Raw genomic sequence first — 21,580 nt, 5'->3', positions numbered from 1 at the left:
GAAAAAATGTCAGTGGGGCAGACGTAGTTAAGGCTGCAGTTAAACTCTTGAGAGTCTTGAGTATAGAGATAGTTTTAAACACATGACATTTGATGAGTTCAATAAAAATATAAGTGCTGGTGGAAAAGACAAGCTATCTATCCAATGACAAAGCTTTAAGAATTTAGGGAGAGGGAAGAATCTGCAACAGAGACAGAGAAGCAGCAGCTAGACAGTTGGGAAGAAACCTGGACATCATGGTGCCCTAGAGGTTAAGTGAAGAAAGTGTGTCAGGATACAGAAGTCACCTGCTTTAGAAATGACCACTGGATTGAGCATTATGGAGGTCAGTGTTGACCTTCACATGAACAGTCTTGTTGCAGAGGTAAAAGCCAAAGTCTAACTGGAATGGAATCAAGAAAGAACAGGAAGAGAGGAATTGAAAGAGCCAAAATGGGATATTTTTCTAGAATTTTGCAAAAAGAAAGAAAGAAAAAGATAATAAATGGGTAGTAATTTGAAGAATTAGAAAGGTGAAAATTACATTCATTTTTTTAAGTTGTGAGGTGTAACAGTATATTTACTGCTACTGAGAAAGCCAATAGAGAGAAAAAGAGGAAAAATTGGCTTTGTTTATTGTTGTTATTGAGAAAATCAGCAATATCTTATCAGGTAAATGGCTGGAGATGATTGCTCAATCACAAGAATGTAATTCTTAAATACTAGTTGTTCTTCAAAATTATTAACCAGATACTTGTTCAATCCTCCTATATAATATCCCTTCCAAATTATTTCAACAAAATTTAAAAATCCATTAGACCTTTGAAACCTATATTTAAAGCCTTTGTATTTAGTGAGGAAAAGTCTGGGAAACACTGCATATATATCAACACAGCCACAGCAGGAGCAGACAGGAAAAACTAAAGTGCAAATATACGTAGGCTGACAAAACAGAAGTTTTTTGGTTTTTTTTTTATGGGGGTGAATAAGCATATTTTGAGAGAAAAATATAAATATTCCATAGTAATAAAATAGCAGAAAGCAGTCTTTCTTGTGCTCTTTTATAAACCCTCTGGGAAGGAAAATTCTATTCCTGGTTGTAACTTCTGAAATATGATCTCAAAACCTAACATTTTATGCAGCGATCTTTAAGAGGATAATCAGAGTTGTGGGTAAATAATACTCAAACATATATTTATTTTAGATCAGCTAGCAAATTATCATTGACCTCCTACTATATTCTGGGCAGAATATATAAAATTTTAAGACACGTTCTCTATCATCAAGAAAATCTGTTTGGGGAAATTCTTTTAGCATGGTTAACATAAAAATAATGATGTAGTAGGAATATCTGTGTTCTTTAAAAGATTACACTAGGAATGGAATACCTTAACCAAAGTCATCCAAATACTTGATTTATAAATGTGCATTATGAGTAATCTTCAAGTTAACTTTAGAATCCGATAGTTGGAAAGACCACTTTTTCTGCCTAAATACGTCTTAAGTTTTATGAGGAGAACTGGGCTGGGGAGTTGAACCTGTTTTGTTTGTGTGTTTTTGTTTTGTTTTTCCTATTTTGGGGGTTGGGCAGGGGTTGAGTGTTTCTGACCTACTAAATAATTTATGACCTTATACAGAAGTTCAGCTCATTCTTCAGACAGGAAACCAGCTACACCATTTTCTGGTTTTGTTGTTGCTAACGGTGCTTGCCCATAACCTGATTCCCGGGTAATTAGGGACTGAAAAGGTAATCAGAATTCACGTGTGTTGAAGCTCACAATTGGGATTTGTGCTTAAAAGCCTTAGAAACTTACAGAGAAACCCCCTCTGCATCCTTTAAAATGGTCCAAAAGTCTAATTACCAACTCAAGAGAGAGGATACTGCAGCTCCTCTGAGTCTAGCAGTTACAGGGAAGACCCCAAGAACACTCCTCGCATCTCTAAGTAAATAAAGTTGCTTTCATTGTCAGTTTTAATAGGGTCTGGAACCCACTCAAATGTGACCGAAATCAAAGCGTGGTTTTGCATGTCCTAAATATATCGTGTTAAACTTCATCCCTAAACACCAATCTACTGTTGTTAATGGTTAATAGTTAATGGTTTATTTCATTTAGTCAATGTAAAAGAGGCGATGCTTCTTTTCCATCACTATAAACCAGGGTTATAGTGACTTGGTCAAATTTTAAAGAGAGAAAATAAAAGACAGTGCGGCTCCTCCTTGAAATCTGAGCTTTTGGTCCACCTGGTCCTATAACATGTCTTGAGTTAGGCAGAGGGAATGATACAAAATTTCTGAGAAAAATACATCGGTTGATAGTTCAAAACTTAACATGATCAGGATCAGTAAGTCTTAGTTTTCTGGCCATTGTAAATGGCTCCTTGGATATTCTCCTAGGACAACTAGAAGAATAATCAGTACACTCACCACTAACCCAGTTAACAACTGGCTCATTTAACTTCCTTGTACTTTTTGTCCTTGTCTCCAAAAAGGACAAAGTGAAATAGTATTTGGTCAAGCCCTGATAAATCAATAACTTAATGCAGTTAGTTACACTTACTTAGTGCAGTTAATATTAAGAGCTTGTAAGAGTTTCCTTGTATTTACTTCTTTATTCCCTCATCAGCTGTTACAGAACATTCTCATTTTCCACATGAAAGCCACAGGAGCCATTTCACAGCTCAGACCCAACAGACTGAACACCAAAAGATTAAGTGGCTGAGCTGCCTCGCATTGCTTGTTTAGCTTTGCCCACAGGATTTGAATTTGCACTACACTGTTGAACATCCTAAAATAATTTAACCACATCCCAAACACTGCATAAAGAAAGTCTGTTCCATTTCTCGCCTCTTTAGATTGCACGTCCAGAGCAATTTCTCCCAAATTAAATGCCATTTGGTTTGTGTTAGGATAATCAGGACAACTGCAAACATTAATAAGTCTGCAATAATAGCAAAGCTTTTTTCTTTTCCAAATAGCCCTACACATACCTAAGAAAGCTTTTCCATCCCAATTTGGCTTTTTTCTTTATTTTCGAAATAAAATGAGAGCTTATATCTATAGGATAAGAACATCTGCCAGGTCTAATACATTTAAAAAGTGTTGAGTACAGCAGGTTTACCAGTAAACAATGGACACGTAAGATCATTTTGTTATATACTTTAAAACAGAATGAAAGAAGTCTTAAAAATGGGAAAGGCAGCAATTAATAACATCAACAATCAGCTTCTGAGGGAGAAATCTGGAACAAAAATACATTATCCATAGCTTCTGAATGTCACTTCAAATCCAGGAACGTCAAGTTTAATGTGAGAACTTTCCTGAGTTATGACAGTAGAATATTCACCACTGGATGTTACAATCTTCACAATGAGATTGCTCCAATTATATTATATTTTTCGAGAGAGAGCACCTTTTTGTCAGAATTTTTTTTATTTTTTTCTTTATGTGTTTCATAGTTAAAGAAGACAACAAAATTTGCTAACTTCTTTTTTTTTTTTAATGTATCTTTGCATTTCCACTCCTCTAAAAGGTACCCTGTAAGAAGCCAATGGCTTAAAATATTTTACATGGTATCATGATATTTAAATCCACTTCTCTTTTTCTAAATAGGTACCCAGACAAAGAGTAGTATTCTTTCCCAGCCACTTCATTTGTTAAAGAGCCTTCCAGTGAATTCATCAGTCTACTACTTGAACCACATGGATATTGTTCTAACCTACATACCAGATTTCTTTTCAAAGTTAACAATTGTGATTTCTAACATCACAGCAGTGTTTTTGTTTCTGCTGTGCTTCTTTGATATTGGCAGGAATCAGTTCAAAAGAATGCAATGAAGCCTTCATTAGGGGACTATGATACTCATAGACTCTGGGAAGGCAGCCAGGGGAATCAATTGGCGAAACATTCAAAGCAAGAGGTGTACCACCCTCTTTTACATTCTCACATGCCAAAGCTGACTGCTGAGGCGTCGAACTAAAGATCCTTGTCCTCGTCTTTGTGGTGTTCGATTTCTCTTATTTCCTCAAACCTGAATACCTGTTTTTATTACATGGCTTTCAGCGTGATGTGTTCTGATGTTCTGAGATTTCCCTTCAGGGCGCTGGCAGGTTTCTTTTACATCTGTGCATTTTCTAAGCATGCAGTTGTGCTAAGGAAGAGGCTGCAGGGCGGGGCATGTGATGGAAATTGTAAGGATACTTCCATTCTGCTGGAGGACAGTTGGCCCGGAGATGTGCTTGGCCCAAGTTAAAGCAGGGCAGGAAGTTCATGCTCTTGGGACATGAAATGCTGATTTTTTCTTGATTGTTAGAATATAAGCCAAAATGAAAGGAACAAGGACTCTGTGAAAGAAAAAGCACCAGCTTTGCTGGCCCCAGTGTTCCCCTGTCAATCTCCTATTCCAGATGCAGATTATAAAGAATGAGGGAAGGGAAGCAAGGAGAAGAAGAAAAGAGGAGGCGGGTTGTCTCACATAGGCGTTGTTTGGATTAGCTAATAAAATCTGCTAAGCTTTTGAACATCCCTATCAAAAATCAGGCAATTAATTTTATCTCCATTTCTAATCAAGAGCAGCCAACATGAGTTTTTGGAGCAAAGACAGAGAGAATAATTTGGTAACATTATTTGGTTAATCATAGTTTTATACTATAAACTTTAAAGTCTTTAAAATGACCATATTTATCAATCCAATATAAAATACTAATTTAAAGTGCCATGGTTGCAAAGGAAAGCATGCTACACTTTACAAAATCATTTGCATACTAGACTTCCGTATACTATGAATGTCATGGGCATGTTTTAAGGTACATATTTTTTAAAAATTCCCCCCAAAGATTGCCATTTTATCTGAAATTTCTAAAAATGGAGGTAGAATTATAAGGGTATTAAAATTTTAGTGGTGTCAAGAGCTTTGAAGTTATATAATTCAATCATTTCATCTTATAACACGGGAAACTGAGACCAGAAAGAATAAATATGTTGTTCAAGATCACAAAGCTAACTAGAAGACAGGTCTTTTCTTATTCCCAGGGCTTCCTAAATACCACACTGCATCCAAAGAACAATGCAGTTGGCAGGACTTTCCCTATGAAATCTAGTTCTTGCAAGTTAACCTACAACGTACTGAAAATAGCATTACAGTTTTTATTGAATGATTAACTATTGCAATAAGTTATATTATATTGAATAACTACATAGTGACATATAATGCAATTATTATAATAAACAATATATATTTAACAAGGTACAGTGTCCAGTGGCTTACAAAAAAGACTGTGGAGTTATAGTAAGCGATTAAATTTCTACAGGATACTTACTAAATGATTGCCATTTTAAAACTTACACTGTTCTTCAATAAAATAAACACAAGTAATGAGTTTGAGAAAATAGGGTATTCCACAAATGAATAAAAATGCATTTGAAATGTTAAAGTATATTTCTTAACTACTTTCCTTGACGAAGAGATCTTTTTTCAAATGTGCAGTTGAAATTTCTTCCAACAGTGAGTCTAAATTGTAGAGACTTGTTTTTTCAGCTTCTTTCTAATGTGGTTGACTGAACACTGGATTGACATGTAAGCTAGTCACATAGACATCAATTGGGGTAATGATATAACAATAACAAGCATGTTTTCTAGAGAAAAATGTTAAAGAGTAAATAATATACTGAGCCATAATTTTTTTTAAAAAAAGGGCAGAAATGTTCTTTAAAACACTTTTATAAACATACTGAGATATAGACAGGAACATATAAAACAGGAAATAGAACAAAATGTGTTTTCAGGGGGCATTTTAAACAAATGGATGAAATGGACATTGGAAAATAAAGATGTATCATCCACATAGAAGAGTTAACTTAAAACCTAGATCGTTAAGTTTACATATGGAATTCAAAATGAAGGCAACTGCAAATGAAGCAGAGGAACAGAATAAGCCAAATAAGGACCATTTTACATTTAATTTAAAAGATTCAAAAGAATGTTCAAGATAGGAAGGAAAACAGTCTGACTTGACAACAAAATCTATCAGTAAGCAGAGAAGGTGAAGGATAATGTAATGAGATGGCCCATTTTAATTAAATTTTCAAAACAGAAGTTAATCAAAATCTATGTATAGGCTAAAAACAAACAAACAGAGAATGAGTGGTAAGTCAAGATTTGAAGGGAAGAATAAGAAGAAATGCAAATTACAAAAAACCATCAGTTCACTGAACTTTTTCTTGACTAATTGCCCAAGGCAGCAGGACTATTGCTGAAGACTGAGTCATCAAATGCCTACCGGCACGATGTCCCTAATGTTTTATTCTTGGCAACATGAGTAAAGTCAAATGGAGACAGCACCCAAGAAGCTGAAGAGTAATTTACAACATAAATAAAAACAAAGTAAATAAATTCTATTTTCTATTGTGTTCAGTGCTTATTCTTCAACAGAGAGAGAAACAAGTTCATCAGTTCTCCACTATGCTAGTTTAAAACATTTTCCTAACGATTAAGTCATTCACATAAAACACAATTTGGGGGGGTAACTCAAACAAAACATGTAGATTTGACAAGCCACTGTGACAAATTTGTGGAAAAGAACAATGTCACTACAAGCATGTATGCAGCTCTAAAATTTAGTGAACTCTTCTTGAAAAGTTTCTACAGTATGGAAGAGTGCCATTAGATAAATAATTTCTGTTGTTATTTTCAGTTGTTTTTCTGCATTTCTCAATCATGACACTTCAGCAGGATTTTCAAGTTGTATTTAGTTTTTGCCAGCACTGAGGTAAAAATTGAGTATTTATCTTATGACACAGAACGTTTCAAGTTTTGTGTTGCTATCTAGTCAATCAGCTTGACAGCTCCATTCTCCAGTTGGTGTTCTCTCTCTCTTTCTTCTTTTTGATTGACTTGGCATAACCGCTGACACAATAGCCTTTGACCAAAGGGAATGGTTCTTTTCTAGAGTTATTGTTTTGAATTCTATTCACAGTTAACTATGTCTCACTGAACCCTTCCAGTATAAACAAAATATTTGGATTACTTTCAAAGTAATAATGCCCAAAGGCAAAATTTAATATGAAACCCAACTTTTTTTTTTCTTTTTTTGCAACTCAGCAGAAAGACCTACAAAATATTTAATGCTTGGCAAAATGACCAGGATCGATTTTTACTGTTGCATCAGGTCATCCACTATCTTATCCAGTAAGCAGATTGTTTCATTTGTGTTACTTTTTTTTATTAAAGCACATTCTACCAGAGGCAGATGCAACATCAGCTGTTCGTGATCAGTTCTTCTGTAAACATGAGGATGATGCACCTCCCCCCAACCAATTTGGGGAGGAGTCACCTCAAATCACTTGACGTATCTCCAGCTAACCTTGCAGTAATTAAAGAAAAACTCTACTGTGCAGGATCCATGCTGCTTTAGTCACCAACTAAGCAAATTAATAATAGTCAGCTCCTAAATACTTCCCTGAATAACTTAGAATATGTTAGGGGGAATGATTAAAGACTCTAAGTTCTAGAGAATTTTTCTTCACCCTGCTCATTATCGAGATAAAATATCTATCTAAATATGAAGTATTAGTATAACACTATCACTGGTCTTCAAAAGGAATTTATATCAGTTAATTCTTCTTAGGAATATTTTCTCTAACAAATCATTGACAACATGCATAGGAAGTTGTCTGGAATTTATCAGCTTCAAATGATGGATTCTTAGGAGGTATTTCTAGACTCAGGGGTAGTGGTTAATAGTCAGAGAATATTATTTTTCCTGATGCTTTACAGCTAGAGTTTCTATTTATTTTTAATCTGGAAACAATGTCTAAAGTTATTTTAGCCTTATGTCTACCTTGGAGAAAATAAAGGCAAGTTTCTGGATGACACAAGAAAGAAAATTATGAACTGAATGAACTGAATAAAATGAGTGTTTGGTATAAGTACAAGGAATAATGTAGTGTTGCTATAACCAACAGTCATTGGTTTATTCCTGGTTTATTTAGAAAAATTGGCATGGAAATTTGAAGAAGCACATTGTATGGTCCAGAGTCATCACTGTGTTTTGCTAGACCAGTAGCAGAATCACATTGCTCTAATCAACGGACTTGTTCTTCTTATACTTCTGTTGCTTTTGCTTATCTTTCTCATGGCTTTTAATTTTCACCTAATGAAATCCTTAGCTTTGGAGTCAAACAGACCTGAACTTGAAGACTGACTTTGAGAATTATGACTTGTTTGACCTTAGCTAAGTTAACTTCTCTTAGTTTTAGTTTCTCCCGTGGTAAAATGGTGAGGTTGGGTGGAAAAACAGTGAAACGAAATACTGTGGGGGATGTATACACACAAAGACACACACACACAAACATCTTAATGCTTTTTAATCAGGTGAAGGTATAATTAAGTCAATACATAAATATACATGCATTCATTCAATTACTATTTCATTAACGTCTCTTCTCCCTGACATGGTTCTGGTGTTTAGCAAACAAGGACCCAATAAACTAAGATTCTAGATTTTGAAGAACATATAGAATCTATACAGGGAAAATGTGAATAACTACGTAAATAACTCCCAATAAGGCAACATAATAAGTATGACAGTAGAAAAGTGACTGAAGAAGTGAGTAAACACAGAAAAAGGAATGATTAATCTCTTTCATGGGAGATATTCAAGGGAGGTTCTAGAGAAGAGATTGCTCTTGAATTTGACCTTGAAAAATAGTAGGAATGTGGCAGTTCAGTGGGAGAATGAGAATTCCCAGCCAAGAGAATGAGCAATACTTCAGAGGTGTTCAAGTATGCATTGTGCCTGGAATGTGAATTAGAACTGGCGCGAGGACACAATGGCCTCAGCTTTACTGAATAAACAGCCTTTTTTCAGCTTCTCCATTGTTATTAATAGCAACATTGTTGCAATTACATAATTCGGTCAGTTTTGATATCTCTATCCATCAGTGCTATGGTCATCTATTGCCAAACATGGCCATCTTTGTTTTCAATAATGGATTTTGGAATATTTTATTTCTATCCATTTCCTCTCATACATTAGATAGGATGACATGGCCTTATTTGCTGTCTTCTAGGCACTCCATGCTCCATTCTCTTGCAAAAAATATCTACATCCTTATAGGAACTCATAGTTACATTATTCTACAGAATGACACAAAAACAAAACAAAACACCCAAATACTTCATTTGAATTCAAGAGTTGCTATCAACCATCATGGATCTATTGTGCCTCTCTATTCTTTCCCATTATTTCTATCGGTTCCTCTTTGGCTCAGAATATGAATTTTATGCAAACACAGCATTGATGGAACAGTGAAGATGGTGAATTCTGAAGCTTGACTTCCCGGGCTTGCATCTTGAGTTCACTACTGCATAGCTACACACCTTCCAACAAGCACCTTAGCCTCAGTGCCCTTATCAGCAAGACAGCAATAGTACTAATACTTCTCTCATAGCATTAAATGAATCAAGAATAGGTGAGTTAATACATGATTAGTATTTAAACAGTCTGCCACATGATCAACAGTCCGTAGGTTTTTGGCTAATATTACTATTTTTTCTTCAAAATATAAATGAATAATTTGGCTATTGTAGATAACACTGCTATAAACATCATGGTGCATACGTCCATTTGAATTAGTATTTTTGTATCCTTTGGGTAAATACATAGTAGTGCAATTGCTGGGTCGTGGAGTAGTTTTTATTTTTAACTTTTTGAGGAACCTCCATACTTTTTTCCAGAGTTGCTGTATCAGTTTGCATTCCCACCAACAGTGCAAGAGGGTTCTCCCTTCACATCCTCACCAACATCTGTTGTTTCTTGTATTGTTGATTTTAGCCATTCTGACAGGTGTGAGGTGATATCTCATTGTTGTTTTGATTTGTATTTCCCTGATGATAAGTGATGTCGAGCATCTTTTCACATGTCTGTTGGTCATCTGGATGTCTTCTTTGGAAAAATTTCTGTTTATGTCTTCTGCCCATTTTTAAATTGGCTTATTTATTTTCTGAGTGTTGAGTTTTAGAAGTTCTTTATATATTTTGGATACTAACTCTTTATCAGATATGTCATTTGCAAACATCTTCTCCCATTGCATAGGCTGTCTTTTAGTTTTGTTGACTGTTTCCTTTGTTGTGCAGATATTTTTATTGTGACAAAGTTCCAATAGTTTATTTTTGCTTTTGTTTCCCTTGCCTCAGTAGACTTATCTAGAAGAAGTTGCTAAGGAAACAGCCCACGTGTCCCACAACTGATGAATGGATAAAGAAGATGTGCGTATAAGTGTACAATGGAATATTACTCAACCATAAAAAGAATGAAATCTTCTATTTGCAACAACATGAATGGGGCTAGAGAGCATTATGCTAAATGAAATAAGCAAGTCATAGGAAGACAAATCCCATGACTTCAGTCATAAATGGAATTTAAGGACAAAACAAATGAGCAAAGGGGCGGGGGGAAAGAGAGGGCAAGACAAACAGAGAAACAAACTCTTAACTATAGAGTTCACACTGATGGTTACCAGAGGTGGGTGGGGGATGGCTGAGATATGTGATGGGGATAAAGGAGGGCACTTGCTGTGATGAACACTGGGTGTTGTATTGAGGTGCTGAATCACTAAACTGTACACCTGAAACTGATATTATACTGTATGTTAACCGATGGAAATTTAAATAAAAACTGAAAAACAAAACCCAAAATCCCACAAAATATAAATGTGTGAAATATAACTTTAAGTTATCATTTCAAATGATTTTTAAATGACTTATGATGATTTTTTTTTCAAATGATGCATGAATATATGCTTGTTCTAATAACTAAGCACATGAAATATAAATGAAGCTCTCCCCTTAATACCTTCCACACCTATTCCATTTCAGAGGGAACCTCTGGTAGCATTTTCACAGGTATAATTCTGGTTCTTTATCTCTGTTTGTTTCTTTGAGCAAAAATTAGGCCTTTCTTCTGGGGTTCCTGGTTGGCTCAGTGGATTAAAGCCTCTGCCTTCTGCTCAGGCCGTGATCCCAGGGTCCTGGGATTGAGCCCCACATCGGGCTCTCTGCTCGGCAGGGAGCCTGTCTCTCCCTCTCTCTGTGCCTGCCTCTCTGCCTACTTGTGATTTCTATAAATAAATAAAAATCTTTAAAAAAAAATTAGAACTTGCTCAATAAATTGTCCTAGAACTTGATTATTTTCTACTTACTGATTTATCGTAGTTATGTTCCATAAAAATACATAGTAAGTTCATTCTTTACCAAATACTTCCCCAAAAGTGATAATATAGCAGGCCTTTTTCTATTTTCTGGAGATAATTAAGGAACCAAAACTCCCTGCCCAGCTGAAGCTTTCCTTCTCCTCAATGTGTCAGTTCTTCCTTTCTACTGACTACAATACATGAGAGAGTATGAACCCAGCATAAGTTCTTTCACCACCCTGCTACTGGAAGAAATGTGAATGGATTTCAGCTTTTTGCTAATATAATAGTGCTAACACCCTTAATACTCATGTTTCTATGAGTTTTTAATTTTTAAAAGAGATTCTAAGTAGTACAGTTACCAATTTAAATGTTTTTATAGACACTAACAAATTGCCTTTCAAAAAGGCTGTCAGCTTACACTCTTACCCAGAGTGCTTGAAAATAGCTATTCCTCTATATCAACCAAATTGATGTCTGCAAAACAACATCTTCAAGAATGTTTATAGAAGTGCTACAAAAAGGATTTTCTTTAGCCAAATAAATTTGAGAACACTATAGTTTTCTTCACTGAAGTTTTCATGTTTCAGTGCATTATAAATATCTGATATTGGTGCATAATACACAGTCTTTTTCTGCCCTACATATTTTAACAAATTGAGGAGCAGTGTCTTATTTGTTTTTATGTGACAAATGATGTGTGAATTGCTTAGAATTATGCCAATCCTTTTAGGCCTATACTATCTAGGAAACATGTAGGTTACCAGACTCTAGAACATGGTTTAAAGCTCATCTTATTTTTCCCCTCTACATTTTCTTAGGTAAAGACAGGCTATAGTAATAAACACTGTCCAAAATATATAATGGATCAAATACAATAAAAGTTTATTTTTTACTCACATAACAGGAGATGGCGTTCCTGAGCAGGTGGCATCTCCTTAACACAGGGTTGAAGCTTCCCTCAAATAATTCCACTGTTTCCTAGGGTCTCATTGTTTTCTGCACTCCCGTGGTGGACAAGCCAAAAAAGTATGGAGTAGGGAAACCTTCTTAAAAGCCTTGATTTAAGTTGACCTGGTCATTTTTGTACATTCTTTTGGCAAGAACTATATAAATAGCCATGCATAACTGTGAGTGGAGCTGGGAAATGAAATCGAACTCTGCACCTAAGTAAAAAAGGAAATGATTATTGACTAAAAATCTCCATTCTCATGCACCTAACAGTACCCATATGTATATATGTAATACATCTATATTACAGGTCTGTACTAATAACATGCTAACCACAACTGAACGCTCATTATAGGGCAGGTGCAGTTCGTTTTTGTTTTTTTTTTTAAGATTTTATTTATTTATTTGACAGGCAGAGATCACAAGTAGGCAGAGAGGCAGGCAGAGAGAGAGGAGGAAGCAGGCTTCCCGCTGAGCAGAGAGCCCGATGCGGGGCTCGATCCCAGGACCCCGGGACCATGACCTGAGCGGAAGGCAGAGGCTTTAACCCACTGAGCCACCCAGGCGCCCGAGGCAGGTGCAGCTCTAAGCACTTTATTTGTATTAGCTCACATAATATTCAAAACTACCGCATGAGGTAAGTACTTCCATTTCTTAAATTAATAAGGTGAATCAAGATCACAGAGCTGGTAGGGATAGAAGTCCAAGCTGAGTGCTCAGCCCCTTACCTTTTTGCCGTTCTGCCTCTCACTGATTCAGGATGCCCTATGCACTGGTGTCCTGGGGTCACTGTTGCCTCCCATGTGGTCTCCTTTACCTTTCACTTCCCTCTGACTTCTTCAACAACTCTATCCTTCTCCCAGGGTCCTGGTTCCATTTTCAAAAGTGAATATTAGATTCATCACATCCTCCTAAAGACACTTTAGCTCATCCAGATAATTCATAGTGATACAACAGAAACAAACTTTCTTTTGCTAATGTTGATCATGTCATAGAATATAATTTTCATGCTCGATTATGACTATTTCATACTTGAGTTACCTTTGACTGTCTTTTATGAAGAACCACAGTCACAATTTTCCTTCTACTTTTTGGTTACTATTCTTCCCAACGCTTCCAGAAAAGTTGTTCTTATGCTGACCAAATACAAATATTAGTGTAACTTGAAATTCACTTTCTACATCTTTTCACCCCCTTTTGGAATAAGCATATTCGGTGCATGACTTCAATTAAAATCATATCTCTTTTCCAACCTGGGGTACTAGTAGGCTAGTTGTCAGGGAAGCAGGAGTGGTTGCATAACACTTAGTAGACGTATGAGGGTACATCAGAGCACCTAGGATACCTTTGCAAATTAATCTTCCTTGACCTTCATTACACCAAAAATTATTATATGCTCATTGTAGCAGCTAGTTATTGCTATAATAGCTATTGCTATAGTGCTGAGCAACAAACCTCTAAACTATAACTCAGTGACTTAGAAGAGTTATTTTCATACTCCCGAGTCTGAGTTGGCAGGGTAGTTCTCCTTTATGCTGAAGGTCTGTAGGTTGATTGGGACAGGTTTCCTCCATGACTATCTCATCTTCCTGAAGTTTGCAGGCTGTCTGGGGTTTGCTCTTCTTGTAATGATGGCAGAAATGCAAAAAAGCAAGCCCAGCCAAGACAACACATTTTATACCTCTGTTTACAACGTATTGATGAAAATACTGTTGATCAAAACAAGTCACAAGCTGAGCCCTAAATCAAGGGCTAGGAGAGTATTCTTCATGTCTAGTAAGGGACACTGAAAAATCACAAGGCACAGGGACTGGATACAAGGAGATGAGAAAAACTGGAAAGGTAATTTAATATGCTGCACTCTTATTTTGAGATATACAGGTACAATCAGTGACTTTACTTGATGTCAATATCCTGAAGTCTATCAAATGTGTCGAGGCAGATAAAAAGCATGAGAACCTCTAGTATTATTGCTGACAACTAAGCTTATATCTTTGACTCAGGCCACTTTCTTGTGCTTTTGATTGTTTGTTTATGAAATTTTTAGTTTGTATTTGTTGAGCACCTACTAGGTACAAAGTATTATATAAGACACCAGGGTACAGAACCAAAAAGACACCCATGGCCTTGTTGCTGTGAATCTCCAGAGTCTAACAGGAAGATATATTAACAATAATAATTACCAAATTAAAATTGTGAAAGGTGCCTTGAAGAAAGAGACTTAGTTATAAAATCAGTGTTTATAACCAGGAGATAAGACCTATTATTACAAGGAGTATTCACTTGAAGTGATATTTTAGCTGCACTAGCAGTCTTAGTTAAAATTACCTGGGTGAATTCTAGACAGAACAAAAGCATACAAAATATACCCAAGATGGTATGGGAAATGATAACCAAGTCCAGATGGGAGAGAATTGGAAAAGGGAAAAAAGAATAAAAACTACCAAAAGAATAAAAAGCATAAGGGGATGACCAGATAGTCAGAGGTCTTAGTTCTTAAAATTAATGGGAAGTTGGGTGCCTGGGTGGCTCAGTTGCTAAGTGTCTGCCTTCGTCTCAGGTCATGATCCCAGGGTCCTGGGATCCAGCCCCACATTGGGCTCCCTACTCAGCAAGAAACCTGCTTCTCCTTCTCCCACTCCCACTGCTTATGTTCCCTCTCTGTCTGTGTCTCTTTCTGTCAAATAAGTAAATAAAATCTTAAAAAAAAAAAAGTAATGGGAAGTTATTATAAGATTTTAAGCAGAGGTGAGACATGATCAAATCTACATGATCAGACTGGACCTAAGTAAGAAAACAGGAAATAACAGTTAAGAAATTACAGCAGTTTTTCATAAAAAGGATTAGAATGGGTTAGTGCCAGAGGAGGTAGAGAGACTGAATACTTCTAAGACAGAGTAAGTGGTATAAGCCAGAAAAATTGGTGACTGAATTGACATCTCCCACCCAGAAGAGTGTGGTCAAGAATGACTGTAGTTGCCTGAGTTGTGCAGCTTGGTGAATGCTGCTACCATTTGCTGAGATGGCAAATCAGAAGATCAACTTTATGGGGAAGAGCATGAATTCAGTTTTGACAATGTGAAGATGAAGATAAATGTAGCAATGGATGATCTGTTCAGGTAGATGAATCTGGAAGAGGACCAGTTTCATGATGAAGATCATGAATTCAGTTTTGAAGATGTTGAAGAGAAGGTGAGGCATTCCCGTATCTATGTGGATGATCTAATTAGATGTATACGTTTGGAGCTCATAGGAAATGACTGGACAAGAGAAAGAAATTTGAGAATCATTAGTGAGTAGAAGTACTTGAATCCCCATGAGAATATAGAGAAGATTGAATAACAAGAACTTATGAATATCATGAAAGGTTAGCTTTAGGAAGAAGAACCAACACATGTGAAAGGTGAAAGAGAAATCAGTGGTGTGTGGTGATATAGAAACCAAGGTAGGAATATATTCAAGGAAAAAAATGTATTAGTAGTATTTAATATTGCCGAGACCAATCACGATGAAGACAGAAAAAACTGTTGGTTTGATTATATGGCAAGTGGTTCTCTAACTTCTTCAACTGAAATGACTTCTCCTGTACTCCTCCTTGGCAATCTACTCCAAGAGTCACCCTAGACCTCATCATCTAATCTACTTCTGCTCCCAGGTGACTTTTCAAAATGGCTTCCTCTATTTCCAGGTTTCACATTCAATTTCTCCTACTGCAGTCATTCTAACATGTAATTATGACTGTCTATTATGAGTCACTCCATTAGTTTCTTGTTTTATTATATTTTTCCTCCTTCAGCTTGTAACATTTTCATCAATACCCCACTTACCTCTACTTTTACAGAATCCAGATGGCAAAATTTCAGCCCTGGATTAACAAGTGTGTACTGGATCAGATGAGTACTACTGGGAAAAGCCACAGCATAGGGGAGGCTGTTTCTACAAAATATTCTCTCTCTCTTTTTTTTTTTTAAGATTTTATTTATTTATTTGAGAAAGAGAGAATAAGAAAGAGAGAGAGAAAGAATGATAAGGGGCAGGGTCAGAGGGAGAAGCAGACTCCCTGCCCAGCAGGGAGCCTGATGTGGGAGTCCGTCCTGGGATCATGACCTGAGCTGAAGGCAGTCGCTTGACTAACTGAGCCACCCAGGTGCCCCTCTACAAAATATTCTTGATGACCATGTCATCTGGGCCCTCTACAATGCCTGTCAGTTTTACCATGTTTCTCTGGATAGTCCATTCCCTACTCTCCAGAAAAGCACACAGTACAGACACAATTAAAAAATTTCTGTAGATAAAGGCTTTCCAATGCTTCTCCATTCTCCTAAATCACCACTGGCTCATGGTTCTTTCATTCTTAAAAGCTGATTCTGACTCTTACTGTATTTCCATCAGATAAGGGTCATGGTACTGCTTGTTAACAAGCCTAAAAACCTTTCTGTATCTACATTCATCTTTTCTCTTTCCCTCTAATTCAACACATTAGGTGTCCTTTCTCCAATCTAAGGCCAAGGACTTTGTATAAATTTTGAATCCCATTTATCCCATCCTTCATAAAACGGCACTGTATGATTTTCCTTTTACTCTTTGTAATTTCAACTTTGACCCCTCTCATCAGTACTTAAAATGCAGAAACATCTTAAAAAAAGAAGGCCTCCCTTCTCTTTGATGCTGTGACTAATCGCTAAGACTGCCATTTCTGAACCTAGACATTCATTCTGCTAGTTGCCGGAAGTACTACTGATGGCTCACAGCTGAGGCCCTCTGCAGGCATTGCCATAAGTAGTGTTTAAAAAGAATCTCACCCCCTGTAGATGCAGGGGTTGGAAAAAGCTGAGGATTAAGCCCAAATCTTAATGGTAAGGGCAGCTGAGCTCCAGAGAAGGTTGAATTTCAACTCCACAAGTCTGTTCTGCCAAAGTCAGGGCCATGATTAAGAAAAAAGTGGAACTTGACATTTTCAGATGAGAACATCTGGATCAATGCACTCAAAATTTTTAATCCTCGGATTCTGGTAAAGCATCTGGACCTCCAGAAATGGTCTATTTCTTCCTCTCAAAGGCTTGTGCTAACCATCACTTGAGGACAAGTCAAAGGTGTTTCTCTGTCTTGCAAGACAATGGGTATGTCCCTCAGGATTTACTCTCACCTCCCCTGCTGATCAGCAGACAGATAAAGAAAGTCAAGGTACAATATAACTCTGTTGGGAACATGATGCAGCTACTGAGAGAGGAAAGAAACTATACCCCATAGAAGTTGCAGAACTTAACCAAGATATACCTACAGAGGTAAGGGAAGTTTGTGTGGTTTTAGATCAGATGAGCTCTGGGTTCAGAAAGGGGGTGGTAGAACAAAGTTGGATAAGAGAGAATTTGTCAATATGGGAGCACTTTCTCTTGATAGAAGAATTAAGATCTTGGTAAGAGCCCTAGAAGATAGTGCAAAAACCTGCTGGAATGGCTCTTAGAAACTGGGAGGAAGTGAGGACGAATACAAAGTGACATAGAAATGCAGAAATTAGTATGAAAAGTGATGGGAGAAGTCATTAAAAGGCTCAGAGAAATTAGCGTGACAGAAACATTTTACATAAGGCTGGAAATAACCATCAGCCAACCATGTTCCGCAAGGGGTCTCAGAGGACACATTTATCAAATTATTAAGGAATGTCCCAGGAATCTCAGTGGTAGCTGTCCCCTGTAGATCAAGACTGACTATAGGAGATGCTACTGTGAAAGTGGGCTTTGTGATAATAATGGGGATGAAAGGATCCAAAATAATAATAAAGGAGGCTAGTGGGGGGAGTGTTTAACTGTCAGAGCAAGATGGGGACAGTTACCCTAATAAACTGCAGGTTCCAGTGGTGGTGTCTGGGGATAGTACTGACTCACAGACAGCTATGGAGATGGTTTATAGAACATTGTGCCTGCAAAGGCACTGAAGAGGAGCAGCCAACAAGGGTATTATCAATCTAAATAATCAAAAGAAGTCAAGACTGGCTGATCAGGAGAGGCTAAGGAAATGGCCATAATAAAAAGTCATAATCCATTGCCTGGTTTCCAGACTTGCCAATTTTCAGACTGAGTACCCAGGAAGCGAAGAAGTTGGTTCACCAAGAGGAAGTACCCTGAATCTCATGTCAAAAGTTTTTAGTGGCTTTAGGCAAATTATAAAATCTTTCTCAAATTTTTTTTCTTTTTAAAAATAGGGTAACAACAGTGTTGTCCTCTTGGAGATCTTACATGGATTAAAGGAAATAATATCTGTGGCCTTTAATTAAGGCTTAAAAGCACTAGATGTTTATTTTGTTACAGAAGTGGGAATATTAAGAAATCATCTCTCTTATTTATAGAGGACAATTATAAATATAATATTTGTCACCAATAACACAGGAATCATCTCTTTTTAAGAATTTCAGCTCTCTGTCATGCATACATGGTGCAATGAGATTCAGTGACCACCTCACCAGCTGTTTCATCTGTTCCTTGGGTTCTTCTGCACAACCCATCTTTTATCTAATCTCTTTCAACTTTTGAACTGTGCTGCTTGATCTTTCAATTCTTGATCTGTAAAGAAGAATATATTTTTAATAATTCACCCTAAGAATCAGATCATTGTCTCTCACTCAACCTCTTTCTGATGCCACCAACTTAAAGCATTTGGATTCCGTTTTATCATAAATATTTCAATAAATCCATAGGTACCTTTGGAGATTTATTTTTGAAAAAAAAAAAAAAAAGAACACCCTTAGATGTTTAAAAAAAGCCCCTTTAGTACTTTTAAAATGCAGTAATTGGGCCCACACTAATCCTTTATCTTATGAATTGTAGATATTTGCATTCTATTCAAGTACATTTTTTTCAGATTTTGTTCAAATACATAATTATTTAAAATTGCTGGCCAATAATTTTTGGAAGCTCTCTGTTTTGAAAATGAAAGAAAAATTCAAAAGGAGTAAAAAAGATAACCGCCTATAACTTGTCTTTTGCAGGGACTGAGAGTAATTCCAACTTGGCAAGAGAAGAAATGGTAGCCAGAGTCTTCTGTCAGAGACAGAAATTAAGGTAATTCAGTTTTTCATTTAAATGATGACTATTAAGGTTAAAATTTGCAAACTTACCTAACTTTATATTTACCCCTCTTGCTGCAGAGCAGCTAGCATCTGAAGAAAGGTCGAAGTAAGTTTAATTACATCACTAGTAAGTCATTCCACTTTAGAAATATTTACTGAGCTCAAAATGCATGTGTAAAGGCAGCCTCCACTAGGCACCGTCAGTCTGCAAGTATGAATGAGTTTGATCCTTTCACCCAGGGAGGTTAGAATCTAATTGGGAAGACTATATGCATGCCATTAACACCAATAAAAAGTAAACTCATAATGGAATGCCATTCACTGGAGCTGGAAGATCTGGTGGGGTAGTTGACAGATAGGCTGGACCTTGACAGGAACACCTTTCCTCTGACAGATGGAAGTGATGGTAAAGGGCAAGATAAAAAATAAAAGCATGCAACTTGAGAGGCACAGGGCATGGGACTAAACACTGTGCCATCCAGTGGGGTCGGGGTTAATAGTGGTGATAATGTGCAATGAAAACGAAAATGATTGGCTGGAGTCCCTTTCTTTGAGTATTCCCATATGATACTCAGAAATTGAAGTTTTATTTTGCAAACAGAAGTCTCCATCAAAGGTTAGTTGTGAGTTTTCTTTGGCGGTGGTGGGAGGAGTGGCCGGAGGAGTGGCCAGAGGAGTGTATGTAATATGTTTACCTTTGTGTTTTGAGACAAGTACCAGCAAGGAATCTGAGCAATGGGTACTGATAGCTTTCTTTCTAGAGCAACTCAGTAGGAACTGTGAATCTTCAAACACTACCTTTTATTTTTTTTTTCATATCCTTGTTCCCATGCATCTAGCATAGCCTCTTGTCTGATATTCAGTACATATGTGTTGAAAGTCTGTGGTTTCAAGACACCTACAAATAAAGACATAGTTCTGATACTCCAGGGAATGAGACTGTTTCTAGGAGCTGTTTTAAACAAAAGGCTACAAAGATAACACCAAGGGGGAGAACATAATTCTGACTAGGAACACAGGAAGAAAGAACACAGCTCTGGAGAAGATGATACATTTGAGCTGGACTTACTTTATTGGTAAAGGTCTAATGCAAAGTAACAGAGATGAAACTAGAACTTCCAAGAGAGATCATGAATGCCTAAGAGGGAGCAGCCATGGAGTTGAGGGAGGTAATTCTAAAGCGGATATACATCAGTTTCCTAGAATCAAAGAATTGTCCAGTCTGCAGAGACACAAATTAAAGGAGACTTAAGTTTATTCCATTATCTTCGCATGAGTGTGTACATCTGTCTGGTACTGACAAGACATATGTGACATATTCAAATGGTACAGTTTGCACAGAGTATAATAAAGGGACCATTTATTTACAAAGATGTGGTTAGGATGTAAGGAAGCACAAAAGATATTGCAATAACCTGGGTCTAGTAGCACTAGATGCTTTTACCACATGTAGACCTCAAGCAGAGAAGAGAGGTTGCATTCATGGAAATGGAAAGGGAGCACCATGAGGAGAGGGCTGTCTGTCAGCAATTTCTACCTGTGGTCAAGGGGGGGAGCTAGCCCTCAGCAAGCCACGGAGAGGAAACAGGACCTCATTCTGCTCCTCCTCTGGTCTCTTGCTGAAGACCCTCATTTGCTTAACCAAACATGAAATAAGTGGGAAAGGCAGCCCTCCCTTGTAGGCCACACAGTCAGTCTCATGGGGGCACAGAGCTGGGTTAGAGTGTATTTGAGGAAAAAATAGAAGATATACAGACAGTATGCCAAATCATACATGATTCTCCTTGACACACAGAAGTAGTTACAATGACAATATGGAAACTAGGGGTGCCTGAGTAGCTCAGTTCGTTGAGCGTCAGACTCTTGCTTTTGGCTCAGGTCATGGTCTCAAGGTTGTGAGACTGAGCCTGGCTTGGGGCTCTGTACTCATGGAGGAGTCTGCTTGGGATTCTTTCCCCCTCTGCCCCACGGCATTGGCTCTTTTCCCAGCCTCTGCTGGCACACACACTCTCTCTCTCTCACTGTGTCTCTCAAATAAATAAATAAAATCTTTTAAAAAAAGAAGAAAATACAAAAACTAAACAAAATAACACACATCTAACTGCATTATCATCAGAAAACAATATTCTTCTTTTATGATATATTTTCAAGTGCCAACACATTCTTGACAGATTTTCTGATACTTTTTTTTTAAAGTTTTTTTTTTGTTGTTTTGTTTTTTTTTTTTTGCCAGAAAGAGAGAGAGAGCAAGCGAGTACACACAAGCAGGCAGAGAGGCAGGCAGAGGCAGCAAGAGAAGCAGGCTCCCCGCTGAGCAAGGAGCTTGATGCGGGACTCGATCCCAGGACCCTGGGATCGTGACCCAAGCCGAAGGCAGCAGCTTAACCCACTGAGCC

The sequence above is a fragment of the Lontra canadensis genome, unplaced genomic scaffold, assembly GCF_010015895.1.
Source record: "Lontra canadensis isolate GAN:19392208 unplaced genomic scaffold, GSC_riverotter_1.0 scaffold40, whole genome shotgun sequence".
Classification (NCBI taxonomy): Eukaryota; Metazoa; Chordata; class Mammalia; order Carnivora; family Mustelidae; genus Lontra; species Lontra canadensis.
Note: the sequence above shows the minus strand (reverse complement) of the source record.